Raw genomic sequence first — 16,756 nt, 5'->3', positions numbered from 1 at the left:
CTTCTTATATTTTATTTTCCACTGCTGATGATCACGATATAAAGATTCTATTTATTTTTACGTGTTCAGTAGACTTCAGTATAAAGCATGCTTTTATAAAATTTTTGATTTTTTTTAATACTATAACTAAATTTAAGAAAGAATTTAATCAAACAATTGTGAAACTTTTTAAAGTTTGCATATTTTTAAATATTATTATTCTTTTCTGTAATATAATTATATGTATATGTATAAAATTAGGGAACAGTATCTCACAATGAACGGAGAACTGTAAATCTTTTGAAATACAATAAGCTACATGCCCATTAAAAGTTAAAGTTCAAAATATTTCGTGAAGAAAGCCATTAAGGCCAAATTGCGCAAAATATTTATTTTCTAAATTTTCTTTAAAATTAAAAATATACTATAGATATGATGGAATTCCAGTATTCTGGTAATTTTATTAAAGTTTCACACCTACATGATTTTTTGGGAATCTTAAATTTTATAAACAAATATTTTTATTTTATTTTTTATTACATAAATAAATTCGTTAACTTAAAAATTTGCCTTTAAAAAAATAATAGTAATAAACAGATTGGAAGACATAGACCGACGCTAAAGGAAAAGCAGTTTTATTAAACTTCGTTGCAAAATGATGCGAAAAATATACGATCAAATAAATTTGATCTAATATCTACCAAAGGAGCATCTTATTAGGCGAATATACCGCTAAGTTGATATTTATTCTATAAAGATTTCTTTTGCAAAAATTTTGGTAGAAAATTTCCCGCTCATTCTAAAACAGAAATTTCAAACTTAAAGCTGCAGAAAATTTTCTTTTCATTTTTAAACACCAAAAACTGTTTTGTTTTTTTAGAATGTTGCTAAGAGATATTTGCAAGGTAGAAAAGATTAAAGAGATAAAATTTACAAGGAGTAAAACACTTTGAATCCAAGTCTTTAACTCTAAACAGAATCAGCTAAGTCAATTACAAGATTTCGATCTCTTTCAGAGAAAGAATGTTCCGTAAAATTGTCTAGACAGCGCACCAGACCCACAAATAAATCGGCGAACACTTTAAAGAGATTAGTTAATAGAAACAATGTAATATTATAAACTTCCGAACCACCACTGGAACGACGGGGAATAAAAGAGACGAAACAAAATGCATTCAGCTTACATTGTTTAGATTGTATAGAAAGCTTAACTTTAGACGTAAATGCGTAAAGTTATCTTTGATTTACAATGAAATGCAGGTATTCACGTTTATAATAAAAGTATCTATACATTCCGAATAATGAAATCTAAAGACATATTATTTTAACTGCCCACACTAGATTTGCATCATATTTATATAATTACTATTTTTATTTTTCATAAGATAAATTTGAATAATTTCATTATTTATTAATAAGATTATTTTGTTGAAACTTTATTTTGGCAGGAGAAAGTTAAATTTATGAACGTTAATAAATTAATTTTAACTAAACAATTAATATTTTTATATATAATTTTTTTTAATATGTTAATTGTATTTTTGAATATGTTTTCCAAAAATTAAGTAAAAAATTTCTTTTTTTTTTTGTAATGATTTGTTTTTACATGTATATAAATGCTTTCTTTTTTTTTCTTTTTTTTACTTTTTCGTATATAAAGTATTCAGAGAAAGTATTATAAATCGTCAAAAAATTAGAACTCAAGATTTTGACGAATCTCCACGTTTCAGATAATCCTGAGTTCGCCTTTCTGCATTATATCTGTCTATGAAGACGATAAATGAAAAATGTTTTTAGCTAGTTGGATGAAATTTGGTATATGGACTTTAGACCAAATTTGCAAATTTCTATCAAATTCAATACGAAATAAATTCCGAAGAAGTCTACCTGTTTGTGTGGCTGTTTAAATGCAAGTGAATATAACTTCAAAGCATAAGAAGTAAAATATATAAAACTTGATGGCCAATGTTAGCATTTCAAATATAGATTATTGTGAAATTTTGAATCAAATTTTTCAAAGGATTGATCGTCTGTCGGTCTGGGCTTGATTTATAGGAGAGTGTGAGAGAAAATTTTGGGTAGACTAACTCCGCTGTTTATTTTTTTAAAAATTGGCTTATGTAAGATTGAAATTTTTTGATTAATCATAAAGTATTTCTCCCATTATAGAAATATTACTCTAATAGTCTAATAGATATAGTCAAAAAATTGTTAGAGTAGAATTTGAATGTTATTCTAATTAGACTTTAATGAATATCTGCTTTATATCTCAAACAAGATAGTCAAAAAATTGTTAGAGCAGAATTTGAATGTTATTCTAATTAGACTTTAATGAATATCTGCTTTATATCTCAAACAAGATAGTCAAAAAATTGTTAGAGTAGAATTTGAATGTTATTCTAATTAGACTTTAATGAATATCTGCTTTATATCTCAAACAAGATAGTCAAAAAATTGTTAGAGTAGAATTTGAATGTTATTCTAATTAGACTTTAATGAATATCTGCTTTATATCTCAAACAAGATAGTCAAAAAATTGTTAGAGCAGAATTTGAATGTTATTCTAATTAGACTTTAATGAATATCTGCTTCATATCGTAAATAGATATTCATGAAAATTTTAAACCAGAATTTTAATGTTACAATAATTAGACTTTTATTAATATCTGCTTTATATTGTAAACAGATAGTCATGAAAGCCTTAAAGCCGAATTTGTTTCGATTGATTACAGAATTCTATAAATCTATAGTAAACCGAAAAAATTATCTTATTTATTTACTTTTTGGCAGCTTTCTATGATTAGCTAATTCTAAAATTTCAATACTACTTATATAAAATCTTTTTGACGGAGATAGATCTGAATAGTTACGTCATTTAAATATTTCTCTATAAACGTCTTATTTTGTTAAAAAAAGCATTTTATCTTATATTTTAAAATTTGTATAGATCTTAAAATAGTATATACCATTAGCTAAATTATTAAAATATTACAGTTCATTACAATTCTTTCGGTTCACTACAATTATATTCTTCCTTAATGTTATTTTATATAATATTTGAATTTTACTATGAAATGGAAAATGGTTCATTTTAATTGAATTTTATAAGTTACTTGCTAATCGAAATACATACAGCATCCCATCATGCTTTTGAGATGATTGTGTGTGCTGCATATTTCATGCAGAGAAATGTTTTATTCATTCAATATTAAAAATGTTTTATTCATTCAATAAAAAAATTAAAAATTTTATAATTAGGAAACAAAACTTCAAGTAAAAGAGCCATAATATATATTTTGAACATCCATTTATAGAAGCCGAAAACAGCGATGCTTAAATATAGAAGTACAAATAAAAATTCTCATCATTAATGAAGATTTAACTTCATGCAAACCATGAAGAAAATTCAAACATTTCATTAAAGCCATACATTAAAGAAGATTCTATTTAGCATAGAAAAAATAATATTAGTGTACTACTCCAGTAATTGCATTTGCTACTACAATAACATAATGTTATTGCAATTCTCCAGTAAGAATTGCTCTAAATTTAAATATTCCTATCTTGTTTATCAAACCAAGATGAAATATTTTTAGTAACAATGAAGAAAATCTGAAATTGATTACAACAATTAGAAGTATTGTTGCAAAATGTACTCAAACATATTTTAAAAAGTTTACTGAAAGTTAAGGAAAAAATTTTCAAATCAACTTAATTAATATCATTGAAAAGATATATTCCCCCCCCCCTTTATATTAAATTACTGCAAAATTCATTATTTTATTGTCATATTTTTGGAAGTTATAGCGGAAGAATGTTTAAACTTCCCTTAATTTTTAATGAATTAAATTTTGAAAATGGAGAAAAGCTCTTGTTTAACCATCCATAATAATGGCTGCCTCAGTCAAACAGGCTGCCTTGCATAGCGCCAATTAAATACAAGACGCACGTTCGCTTTTATTATTAGCAGACATTGCAAAATAATTTGAAATCAAATCAAAATTTTCAATTTATTATCGTTTGTTTTTAATGAATCATTTAATATTAGATTTTTCAGTTTCTTTTCTTTTTTTAATAAGGTGTTTAATATTAATTATCGTTTAATATTAATATTATTATAGTTTGTTTTCAATTACATATTTAATATTAGACTTTTCAATATATTTTCTTTTGTTTTTAATTATTTATTTAATATTAGCCTTAGCAATTTATAATCATTTGTTTTTAATTACTCATTTAATATTAGACGTCGCAATTTATTATCGCTTGTTTTTATTTCATTTAATATTAGACTTTTCGGTTTATTTTCATTTATCTTAAATTACTCATTTAATATTAGACTTTTCAATTTATTTTCGTTTGGTTTTAATCACTTATTTAATATTAGATTTATTATCTTTTGTTTTTATTAACATAATCGTGCTAATATTCGTCTTTTTTTAATTTATTATCGTTTGTTTTTAATCATATTTTCAGTATTAGATTTCTCACTTTATTCTCCGTTTGTTTTTAATTATGTATTTAATATTAGGCCTCAATGTATTATCGCTTGCTTTTTATCACATTTTATATGTTAATATATTTTGCATTATTTTAAATTCATAAACGTATTTATCTATTCTTTCGACGCCATTAATTCTTTCCCGTTACCTTTTATTAACCCCACATCATTCAAAATAATGGCTGCCTCAGTCAAACAGGCTGCCTTGCATAGCGCCAATTAACATACAAGACGCACGTTCGCTTTTATTATTAGCAGACATTGCAAAATAATTTGAAATAAGCATCAGAACAGAAACAAAGTTGCAAACACTCGACATGTAGAGATTTAAATCGATTTCTTAATTTAATTACCCAATTTACCTTAATGATCGTTCCTTTTAATTAAGATGTGGCTTTTGTTAGCAGCTGACTCTTGGAATCCGCAGCTTTAACTTTTCATCGACCTTCAGTATATACAAAGAGATATTTTATAAAGACTTGACATTAAAAATGACTTAGAATAAATCATCCATTCTAATTTATCTATTCATCATTAATCAATTGATTATTCAATTAGAAAGGAAGTTCTTATCGCCAAGAAAGATCCATTATCCGGTTTGAGAACTGCAGGGAGCTGCTGATTAAGAAAATGCACCGTAGTTTTGATTGCAGTTTCACTTTTTCAGTTTTAAGAATTGAATAAATAGATTGGTTTTAAATATATTTAAGTAAATCGTTGCTGTGACTTTATTCATTAGAATAAAGTCACAACACTTAAAATTATTTTTAAGTTTATCATGAAATTTGAAGTTGGAGTGTTGTATTAAATTTAATTTCACAGTTCGAATGTAAATCTGAGACTCGCGTGATGTCTTTTCTGTTAATTTCTGATATTTTCTCAATGAAAATAATGAAAATGAATGTTAATTTTTTTTACCGATTTCGGTGAGCTATAAATTTAAGTAAGTTATAATTGAGGAAAAGTCCAATTAATGAATGAAAAATTATTTCATCGTCAATAAAGTTTCAAAAGTGTAAACTGGCTTGAAACGAAAGTAATTATATGATTCTCTGACACATTTTGATAGAAGCAGCGATTTTCGAGCTAAAATTTTGATACAGATTTCGATCCAGATGCTTTGATAAATATCGATATTAATCAAAGCATAATATCGATTTTATATATCGATTAGTAATCTGTTGATGCAAAATAATAATAATAATAATAATCTTTTTAACTGTATTTATTTTTTACTTGAATTTTGCCATGTTAAGATGATTTTGTATAAAGAATTTGTTATCAATTTTTGAACAATTATTAATGCTCTTAATAAAAGGCTATAAATTTTTCTGCAATTATTTATTCATAATGACAATATGCTACTTTAGAATTTTCAGAATTTCATTATTAGAACTTATTAATTGTCATTTAATTAAATTTTTATTTCTTGCAAATAATTCCACGAAATGATGAAGATGGGAACAAATGGATTTCTAAATTCAGTAATATATTTTTGATATTAAATTTGAAATTTAAGACTAAAAGGTAGTACATGTTATACTACTTTCAAATATAACCCTAATAAAAATCATGTTAAAAATAAATTTAAAAAATAACATTAAATAATAATAATAATGTGTAATAAATGTAAAAAGGTTAAAGTAAAAGAAATAAAAGTTAAAGTAAAAAAAAATGTTATTAAATAAAGGCGAAGTATAAATATAATAAAAATAAGTTAAAATAATGATAAAATAATATTAAGTATAATGTTTAAAAAGTACAATGTTAAAAAAACATTACACTTTTTAAAATACTAATGAAGGCATGATCTTAAAACTAAGTTTTTATTATTCTTATTCAATATCTACTTGCTTATATATTTTGTGTCTGTGAACATTTTAAAATGAAAACGAAAACAGATGGCTAGAATGGCATTTGGCACGTTTGGCATTTATGTATCGAATTTATTGATGTTAATAAGTATTATATTTTTAAATGACTTATGCGGTTTAAAATCTTAATGTAATTAAATATAAATTTTATAATTTTTAAATTGCTTTAATAACATTATTCGTTAGCTTTTTCTTTCAAATTTAAGCTTGGCTTTCAATGTATAATGCACTTCAAAATGATATATTATAAAATAATATACAACCTCATGTAACAATGTCTAAACTATTTCAGAAAGAAAAATCATGATTTTTTGCCAAAATAATGAAATTTACAATTCTCAACATCTATATCCGCATTATCTCTTAAATAAATTATTATTGCTTGCTCAGTTAAAATTTTAAAATACTTCTAAAATCCAATAACTTACTAAAAAAATATCATTTTTCAAATTATTACTCTTTTCAATTTGTTTATGTTTAGGAGTGAAGAATTTAGATTTCAATCGTCTGTAAATCTTCCAGCAATTGGCATATAAAGAAACAGACTAGAAAAAAAAATATTACTATTAACACACACTAATAATCCACTAATAATCAGTACTAATAATCCATATTATTTGATTCACTGAATCCCGTGATACAATAAAACTTATTAATACATAATAAAAATTTCTTTTTTTTCGTCATCAGGGTTGTTTTTTCTGTTTATGAAATGTTTTGTCATTTATATTCCACTGATTAATTTGAAACATCTGAAATATCCAATTTTTTTTCAGACGAATCGATGATTTGACTTACGGCGATATACATCATCATTGAGAAATCCAATATAACACACACTAATAATCCAGTAATAATCAGTACTAATAATCCATATTATTTGATTCACTGAATCCCGTGATACAATAAAACTTATTAATACATAATAAAAATTTCTTTTTTTTTCCGTCATCATTGTTATTTTTTCTGTTTATGAAATGTTTTGTCATTTATATTCCACTGATTAATTTGAAACATCTGAAATATCCAATTTTTTTTTCAGACGAATCGATGATTTGACTTACGGCGATATACATCATCATTGAGAAATCCAATATAACACACATTAATAATCCACTAATAATCAGTGCTAATAATCCATATTATTTGATTCACTGAATCCCGTGATACAATAAAACTTATTAATACATAGTAAAAATTTCTTTTTTTTTCGTCATCAGGGTTGTTTTTTCTGTTTATGAAATGTTTTGTCATTTATATTCCACTGATTAATTTGAAACATCTGAAATATCCAATTTTTTTTTCAGACGAATCGATGATTTGACTTACGGCGATATACATCATCATAGCATAAATGAAATAAAGTTTTCTAGAATCTATAGAATCTATTAATGCAAACAAAACTGTTTAAATATTTGAATATTTTAGCTATTTATTACAAGATAATTGGAACTAAATAATTTATTTCTCTTTTAATAGGTTGCTCTTTGTCCCCATTTCTTTTGAGGTTGAATTATGAAATATGCTTAGTTGTTATTACAGCATTTTTACTTAACAAATTCTTCCACATTTGAATTTTCCTTCAATAGAAATGCTTCCTTTTCTAGACATTTAAAAAGAATTTAATAATTCTTCGGAATTAAAATACCAATTCTTTTTTATCCTGACATAGATATTAAAATCCAATATTTGCGATTAATTTAGTTCAATATTATTGTCTGTACACATTGCATTTTCACTTTACATTCATTCAAAATAGTTAATTTCTTTACCTTTTAAAATCAAATGGAAATTTTAATGTAAAAATTTCAATAATTTATGTTGCCCCCATTATAAATGGAGATTTTTTTCTTCCATTTCATAGTATTTTTAAATAAAATTTATTGTTATAAATTGGTATTCTGAGCCAGCTTTCCAAAAATATTTTTGCACTGTAAAAGAAAAAAAGGTGATTTTTAAAAAAAATTATTGCTTTTTTATGTTTAATCAATACGTAAAAAAATAACATTATTTATAAAAGAAAACAGAATTGAATACAACCACTGTGGAAATGATATTTAAATAATGAAAAAGAAAATTACTTAAAAGATCAAAATAAAATTATTTTATTTTAATAAATTTAAATAAAAATATTAAGCATTTCTTAAGTTATATAATTAAAATAATAAAGAAAACTAAAGAATCACACTCCTAGCCGCAACCATTGGTCTGATTTCGTCAATTTTTATCTAATTTGAAAAATCAGGACGTTTAAATCCGCCATCAGTGGCCCGTTCTTTTTTATGCATATCATAAAATTAAATCTAGTTGTTGAGACATGATTCTCAGCTTCAACAATCTGAGAGATATAGGTAATTATTTTCATCAGTTATTTTTTTTTACTTTGCCTCATTCTGATAAGGAATGCTTAAAGTAGTACTTTTATTTGAGGCATTAAATTTTAATTTATCAAATTAGGTTGACGCCGCTAAGTTAATACTGTTAATTTAATCAGAAAACAGTTGGTCGTCAGCATGGCTAATATATCTTTAAAATAAATTAAATGTTTTCATTCATTTGGACATATAATTGAACTCTAAATAAAAGAAATAATTTATACTTTTTTTAATCATACACGTGAGATTGTATTGTTTTTATACTAATACAAAAACTGTTGATTAAAAAAAGTATTAACAATTTGAATGCTTTAATAGCTTCCTTGAGATTCAACAAAATTTAATACTAAAATTTTTAAATTGTTATTATAATAATTATCATTATTTTGAAGTCAGTTATCAGTATTATTTTATTTTCCTGTTTTTCGAATGCCTGTGCAGTCGCATGCGTAATCTCACTAGTTTTATTAGTATTGTAAAGATTGTAAAGTGGATTTTAGAACAAATATGAACTGAAACTGTTCTCAAAACATTAAATTATTTTTTTTGCACAAAAATTACGATTAATGGAACTAAACAGATGAAAATTGGTTTAAGAAATTTGCACGGAATGTGTAGATTTCTATCCAATTTTGAACGAAATCCATTTAGAGAAGTTTGCCCGCTGTTCAAGCACAGTTAAAATAATAACTACAAAATGTAGATAGTTACAGGTAAGTAAAATTAGATACACTGATCAAGCATCTAAAATGTTGATAAATAACAAATTTGGAACCAGAGACAAAAGGCTGACTGTTTATCTATCTGTCCTTTCGCAAGCCCACAAGCACAGTAATTCAAAAACGCATAGTTTGAATTACATTAAATTTGATATGCAATCTTGTGAATACAGTCGTAGTTTTATGCCAAATTTAAATTTTAATTTTTCGGAAAAAAAGGTGCTCAAAATACAGATTTGTTTTTCGAGTATTTTTTTTATTAACCGTGCTCTAGCGATTTATCTGCCAAAATAAGTGACCTAAGATCTCACTCTAATAGACTATTTCGCGACTATTGTTTACCAATGGTATTCGGTTAATAATATGCCAGTATATTTGTTAGAGAATATACGAAAAAGTTTCGGAGGAACACTCCCGCTGATAATGTTTTGCCTGACTTAAAGCTGATAAATATAGAATGTACATATGTAGTTACCATGAGTGGATGTAGATAGTTTCAATTAATATTACACTTTGTTCAGTCATTTAAAAATTAGCATTATAAATTTACTACAGATGTCTCACATTGTAATGTTAGTTAAGAAATCATCAACAAAAGTTTTTGAAACTTATTTATTTTACTCGTAATGTACACCAGGCATCTTTAATGTACTTTGTGCGTCACTGGACATTTTTTTTTTTTTTTTTTTCAAAATCAAAGTGGTACTTTCCTGTCAAACTCATTCAGGACTGTATCTGACTGAAAAGAACAACGATAATCTGAAAAGACATCCTTTGAAGTTACCACGCATTGTGACAGTTTGAGCCAGTCTGTTATATGTCACAAAGAATTTGAAAGCTGCAGCTGAATTCGAAAGCTGCATATAAAGCTACTGGTTTTTGCACAGGATTTGGACAATTCCGAGTAAACTCAGATCCTGAAGTTGAGAGAATCTTGTCGAAATATGCTATATAGCCACTCTATAGACAGATCGTCGGATCTAGAACAACCAAATTTGAAACATGATTACTTTACGGACAATAAGTGTTTAAGAAAGGAATATAGAAAATTCCATTTAAATTTTTATTTGAAATAAAATAATTCGAAATTTAAAAATTTTCTTCGATGACATCAGTGAATATCATTGGCTAAATATAAATTTCACACCATTTTCAAATTCAAACAATTATCATGTAGTGTAGTGGTACCATTTTTATGTCAGTCAGTTTCTTTTTACTTTAATTTGAATAAATTCTTCTAAATTCAAACTTTATTATGCAACAATTGAGCTAATAGCTTTTTTACTCTTCATTCCGCATTGAAATGCTGAGTACTTTAATTATGAAATCGATTTGCATAGTTTCAGTTTTTAATCCGAAGAATAAATAGATTTACATTTCAAAATATTAGTTTTTAAGATTTTCTTGCACACTTGATTTCAAACTTAATCAGTCTTACAGTTTGTTTATTTTAATATAAATTTTTTGAACCGATAAACTTGAATTACGACATAATAATATTATAAAAACATAGATGAGTGAATTTCTTTTAGTCTCTACTTAGTCACGGAAAAATAACGAATATCTTTAAGTAGAACCTTATAATGTCATCATGCTACGGTGCTTTTAATTAGATGCTCGAATTCTTCTTTTTCTACGAGTTAATATTTTGCCTTACGTAATTGCAGCAAAACATTTAAGTACCTTCTTTTTGGCATTTTTTTTTTTTATTTTGCTATTAACTAATTACTGTATTATTTTGATCACTCTCACATTTTAAATTTTTCCTAAAAGAAGATCATAAAAAAATTAATCGCATTACAAAGTAGTCGCCTTTGAGTTGTTCCCGTACTGCCGTACTAATTAAATCAGTATAAAGAGATGAAACAAATGCGATTAGTTCTCATAAATGCGATAAGTAATTTCATATTGTTAAAAGAATAAATCTGGCATTTCTATATAATTTTTGATTTTCTGTATACATAATGCCCACATTTGCCTTTATATATATATATATATATATATATATATATATATATATATATATATATATATATATATATATATATATGGACAATAGCTGTTTTTAAAAGCGTTTTTTGCTAATGAAATATTTATTGTGTCTTTAGATAAGCTGCATTATCAAAATATAATAATTTTATTTTAATAAATTTAAATAAAAATATTAACTATATCTTAATTATATATATATATATATATATATATATATATATATATATATATATATATATATATATATATATATATATATATATATATATATATATATATATATATATACACACTACAAGCAAAGAGAGGTATGAGACTTTTTTTCATTCATTATTAGATTTGATCGTGCACATAATTTTAATTTAACACTTTTAAAGAACTGTAATCAATGTATCAAAAAATTGTTCGAGATATTTACAATTAATATATAGTTAAATATTTGCAGTTCATAATTAAATCGTATCTGAATTCATCCAATCAAGTTATTTTAAAAATCCAGCTTCAGTATCCTCTTTTAAGCTTTTTCGTGTACCTAATATGCAAGTATATTGGGATTTTTTCGTATAAATTCGTTACACAGTGAGAAGAAAGGGGTGCTATTTATTATTATTATTATTATTTTACTTCTTTCCATTAACCAATTGGATCAAAAATTTACATCAAAGATCTAAAATCTTTGAGTTACTTATTTAGCCAGCTACCTTTTTGAATTTTCATAATTGCATATCCACGGACAGTCAAACAAGCATACAGTAAGCATATAATTAGTGACAAATTTAGTTAATAAATCAAGTCTGGAATTTGGATGGAACATCTATTTAAAATCATTTTTAAATTCAAACATCATGCTTGTTTGTTGAGTTTTAGGTTTTCACTTTTCCGTATAACTGAATAGACAGTTTGTTAAACTGTACATTTGGATTTGATCTAAAATTTCATACAAATTTCTAATGAAGGGATCTCTCATTGTAGTTTTGGTCTATCATGTTTACAGATATGCACACATTATTCTTAAATTCATTTTTACTTTCTTTTCATAAAGTCAAAAAGTGAAAGATTCTTCAGGTCCAAAATTTTGGCATTACAATATTGGCAATGTATCGTACACCTTAAAATAAAAATTGCTTCCGTTTTGAGAAATTTGCTTTCATCCTTTAATACATCATCGAGTTCCTTCAAATAGCCAACTTTTTCCAAATTTGACTTTTCTGCAATCTCCTTAAACAAACCTGATGCTTTGCATATTGAGCTAAGCAAAATGTTGACTTTGAATGTGTTCTCAACTCTAATTAAGAGACTTTTTTTTATTTTTATAAAATTAAATCTAACGAAACAAGAAGCATAACGGAAATATCCTACATTTGTATGCATCGATTCCTAATATAATTTACACTTTCCCTAATCCATTTTTCTACATCATTAATCAAATAGACTCGGACTCATTCGGTGAGTTCATTAGCGGTTGTGATGAAAGAGATGAAAGTTGAGAAAACAATGACGGTTGACAAAATGAAATACCGAGAAAAATTTTCGGATCTATTTCAAGCTTCTTCTCACCTTTTTGTTACATATAGGTTCAGACTCTCATATATTTCAGAGTATTACTTATAAATAATAAAAAGTAACAATACCAATGAGTAAATAACACAAGGGAATAATGTGTGACAAATATAATTGAATTTCTTGGACTATTTTGGTTTTTAGTACATTAGCTTAACAATGCATCATAATTGAGGTTTTAACATAAGTGAAACAATACATTAATTCATATCCCACTAATCAACTCATTAACGCGATTTTATTAATTTACCAAAAATATTACGTTGAATGTCAAACTAATGCATCTTATCTAATTAAAGACACAATAAATATATCATTAGCAAAAAACGCTTTTAAAAGCAGTTGATAAATTACGATTTCAATAATTAAAAGAAAATAAAAGCCAATTCAGTTTTTTTTTCTGTTTTTTAATTTTCTTTCATGAGAATTAATTATAGTAATAAAAAACTTGTTAGAGAAGTTAAACCGTCTTATACTATAAATAGCCATTTTTGGTTACCTACTATTTTCTTGAAAATATTGGATGTGTTTGATTTCAATTGAATCTCGTGTACATAACTTTATGAATACGCTATTCCAATGTTTATAACTTTAATCAAAAAACTTTTATTTCTGTACCTTTTATATTTTGTTTAATGTGTACATTAGCGTGGCCTTTATCAATAGGTTTCTGCTCCAATCACTTAATATTGTTCAAACCCACAACAATAAAAGTATATATTCTTCATAATTTCGAAACTGATAATTACTAGGTGGCCCTCAAACGCCTTGAAGTTGAAAATAATACATGAAACAGCATGAACGATTTAAAACTATTGTATTTTTTAATAACACAACAATTTCTATGAAGGAAATAATTTTTTTATTAAGAGCAATAATTTCTAAACTATTAAGGCACAAAATGAATGAGCATTGGGCATTATTATTTTCTAAGAGAGGAGTTAGTTAAATATTTTTTAAGATATTCGGCCTTGAATTACGAAATCCTTGAAATAACATGAAGGATTTAAAACTATTGTACTTTTAATAACACAACAATTTTTGTGAAGGAAGTATTTTTTTATTTAAAGCAATAATTTCTAAAGTATCAAAACACAAAACGAATGAGCATTGGGAATTATTATTTTCTTAGTAGTAGTTAAGTATTTTTTACGATCTTCGGCAACGGCTTGCAAGACAAATTGTTTCTCATTTTATCTTTTGTGAGAATAGTATTTCTGAATTAGGTTGACACCACTTTTACAAAGAATCTTTCACAACAATTATTTTATCAAGTTTTCCCAATTCCACTGTTGTAAACAGTACCATCCTTTCATGTTAAATGTCTATATCGTCAAAATTAGGGCAAATAAAAAAATCTCGTAAAGAAAGCTTTGTAACGGGAGTAACAAAGGACTAAACTCGTTATTTGTAATGGAAGAATAATTCATCTTTTGAGGAATTCTTTTTGGTGCAGAATTTACCTGCTTAATTCATTTCTTTCATAATTTAGTTCCTGTTCTCCACTTCTGTCTTCTTCCAGTGTACTTGAGCCAGTAACTATGGTTGGATAAGGATATAATTACAGTTTCTGGAAAAACTACCAGAGGTGGTATGAAATTTTTTAAACAAGAGCCTTACCTATTTCTTACTCAACAGCCAAATAATTTATCAGTTGGTACATGAGCAAGGAATAATGTTACAGTGCATTAATTACTTTTGATGGTAGGAACCAGGCATGAAAGTACACTAGGAAGACAAGTTCATAATCTTTTTAAACAGGTCTTTTCCCTATCAGATAACTGAGATTTATTTTGAAATAGGTTAATCATTAATACATAAATTGCTTTCGCCATTCACCTAGAATGTCTTATAATTCCTAGAATACGAAATGGTATCCGATTCTTCGAAATGCTTTCAAGAAATGTCGTAGTTAACTCAAACAATTCTTGGTAATCACCTTTCTGCTATTTCTGAGAAAAGTAGCGTTCAAGAAAACCAAGAAGGGTAGAAAGAACATCATCAGACACTTCTTTGTTATTGTTTATATAAATGTTTTTGTCAAGTTTTATTCAGGTTTCTCTAAATCTTTTGAGAAGCACCATTATTGATTCAGAAGTTGCATTCATCAAGGAGTTCAAAACATATCTCAATACTAACTCAAAAAATAAGATAACGGTAAAAAAGCTACAAAAACTTAAGATTGATTTTTTTTTTTTTTTTTAGATTTTTACAGGCACCATTTATTTATCCTAGTTACATGCTGTCATATAGCAGCAAAGTGACTGAATTTTTATCTGCTATAACCAATTTGGTGTATCCCTGTATGGTAAACAATCATGACGTGCTCTTCTGAAGACATTGGGATTTTAATAATTCGTAACAATTACACCGTGATTTAGTTACAATTGATGACAGTCTATCAATACGTGCCAATGGTAAGAGCAACATTCCACACCAAAGCAATATTAATGCCAGATAGTATTTGAAATTAAATTTGTGTTGAAATTCTTCATGTCCCACTTCTATAAATTTTTTCAAAAGCGTTGAAAAGAAGTTCCATTTTTTACCAGGTTCGTAGAATCAAGCAAACGCTTCAGCAATAATACTCGTTTAAGGGCTGTTGCAGAAAAGACACCTCTTCAAGAGAGACGATGATAAAACTACAATGTATCTCGAGTTTCTAGAAACGTTGCTATTGTTGTTGCACTTACAGATATTTGCTTATGAATGATAGAAAAAATTTCACCATTATCACAATTACTGTTTAGGGTGCTTGATATTAAGTCCTCAGATTCTGATGCATCAAATTTTTATTCCATTTCTTCATATTTTCTTTTTCCCCGGAATCTTACATTGCATTATGTTTTAATGTTCTAAATAACATTGCAATTAGTCTTGATCAACCATGGAGCTCAATTATCCTTTTTGGAGCGGAAACATTAAGAAATTCTCATCCTTTTCATTCTGAACCTATTTCCAGGCATTTGCATGGTTTATGTCAAAGAAACTGCCCACCTCCTTCAACCGCAAACAGCCTCTTGGCGACAAAGCTTTCTCGCCCAAGAAGGCGCCATGGTAAAGTCATACAAGATCGCAGAAAGAATAATTTTCAGTATAAATTTCGTAAAAAGAGGAAACGTTGTCAACAATGCAAATCGGTCAAAAAATAAAATAACTAAAAAAACTCTGGGTGAAAATTTAAAACTTCGTGGTCGATGAGAGCCATCTCGCAGTCACAGTTGTTGAGCTAAGTTTTCGCATATGTCGTATTTTAATTGACTTAAACTAGATAGAGTTGGTCGGGAGCTAAACTTTAAAAAACTTTTAAAAAGTTGAAAAATCATCCTAGTGTGCTTGAACATTTTTAATAAAATCGCCAAAGTGTCATTTAGCAAAAAAAAAAAAAAAAAAAAAAAAAAAAACTGCTAGCGTAATTAATATTTTAACTGCATGAATTTTTCTTTCATTTTCAGGATATTAAATATCTAAAGCGACAATAGAAACACGCTGAATGTAAATGCAACAATGAAATGTATTGCTGAAAATTAGCAAAATATATTTTTAGAAACTGTCAAAATTCAGAAAGAAATTGTGTGAGAATTAAATCAGCATTATTAAAAAGATATATATTTTTTAATTTTAAGATAATGTAATGATTTATATTTTACAATAAAATTTAGTAATTTCCGATGGATAAACATCAAAATTTCGTTTTATTTCTAATTTATTAAAATTATGATAAAAATTGTAGAAATCGCTTTGAGGTGCATATTT

Source organism: Argiope bruennichi, chromosome 3 (genome assembly GCF_947563725.1).
Source record: "Argiope bruennichi chromosome 3, qqArgBrue1.1, whole genome shotgun sequence".
NCBI classification, from domain to species: Eukaryota; Metazoa; Arthropoda; class Arachnida; order Araneae; family Araneidae; genus Argiope; species Argiope bruennichi.
The sequence above is the reverse complement of the archived record's forward strand: the minus strand, read 5'-3'. Positions refer to the sequence as shown.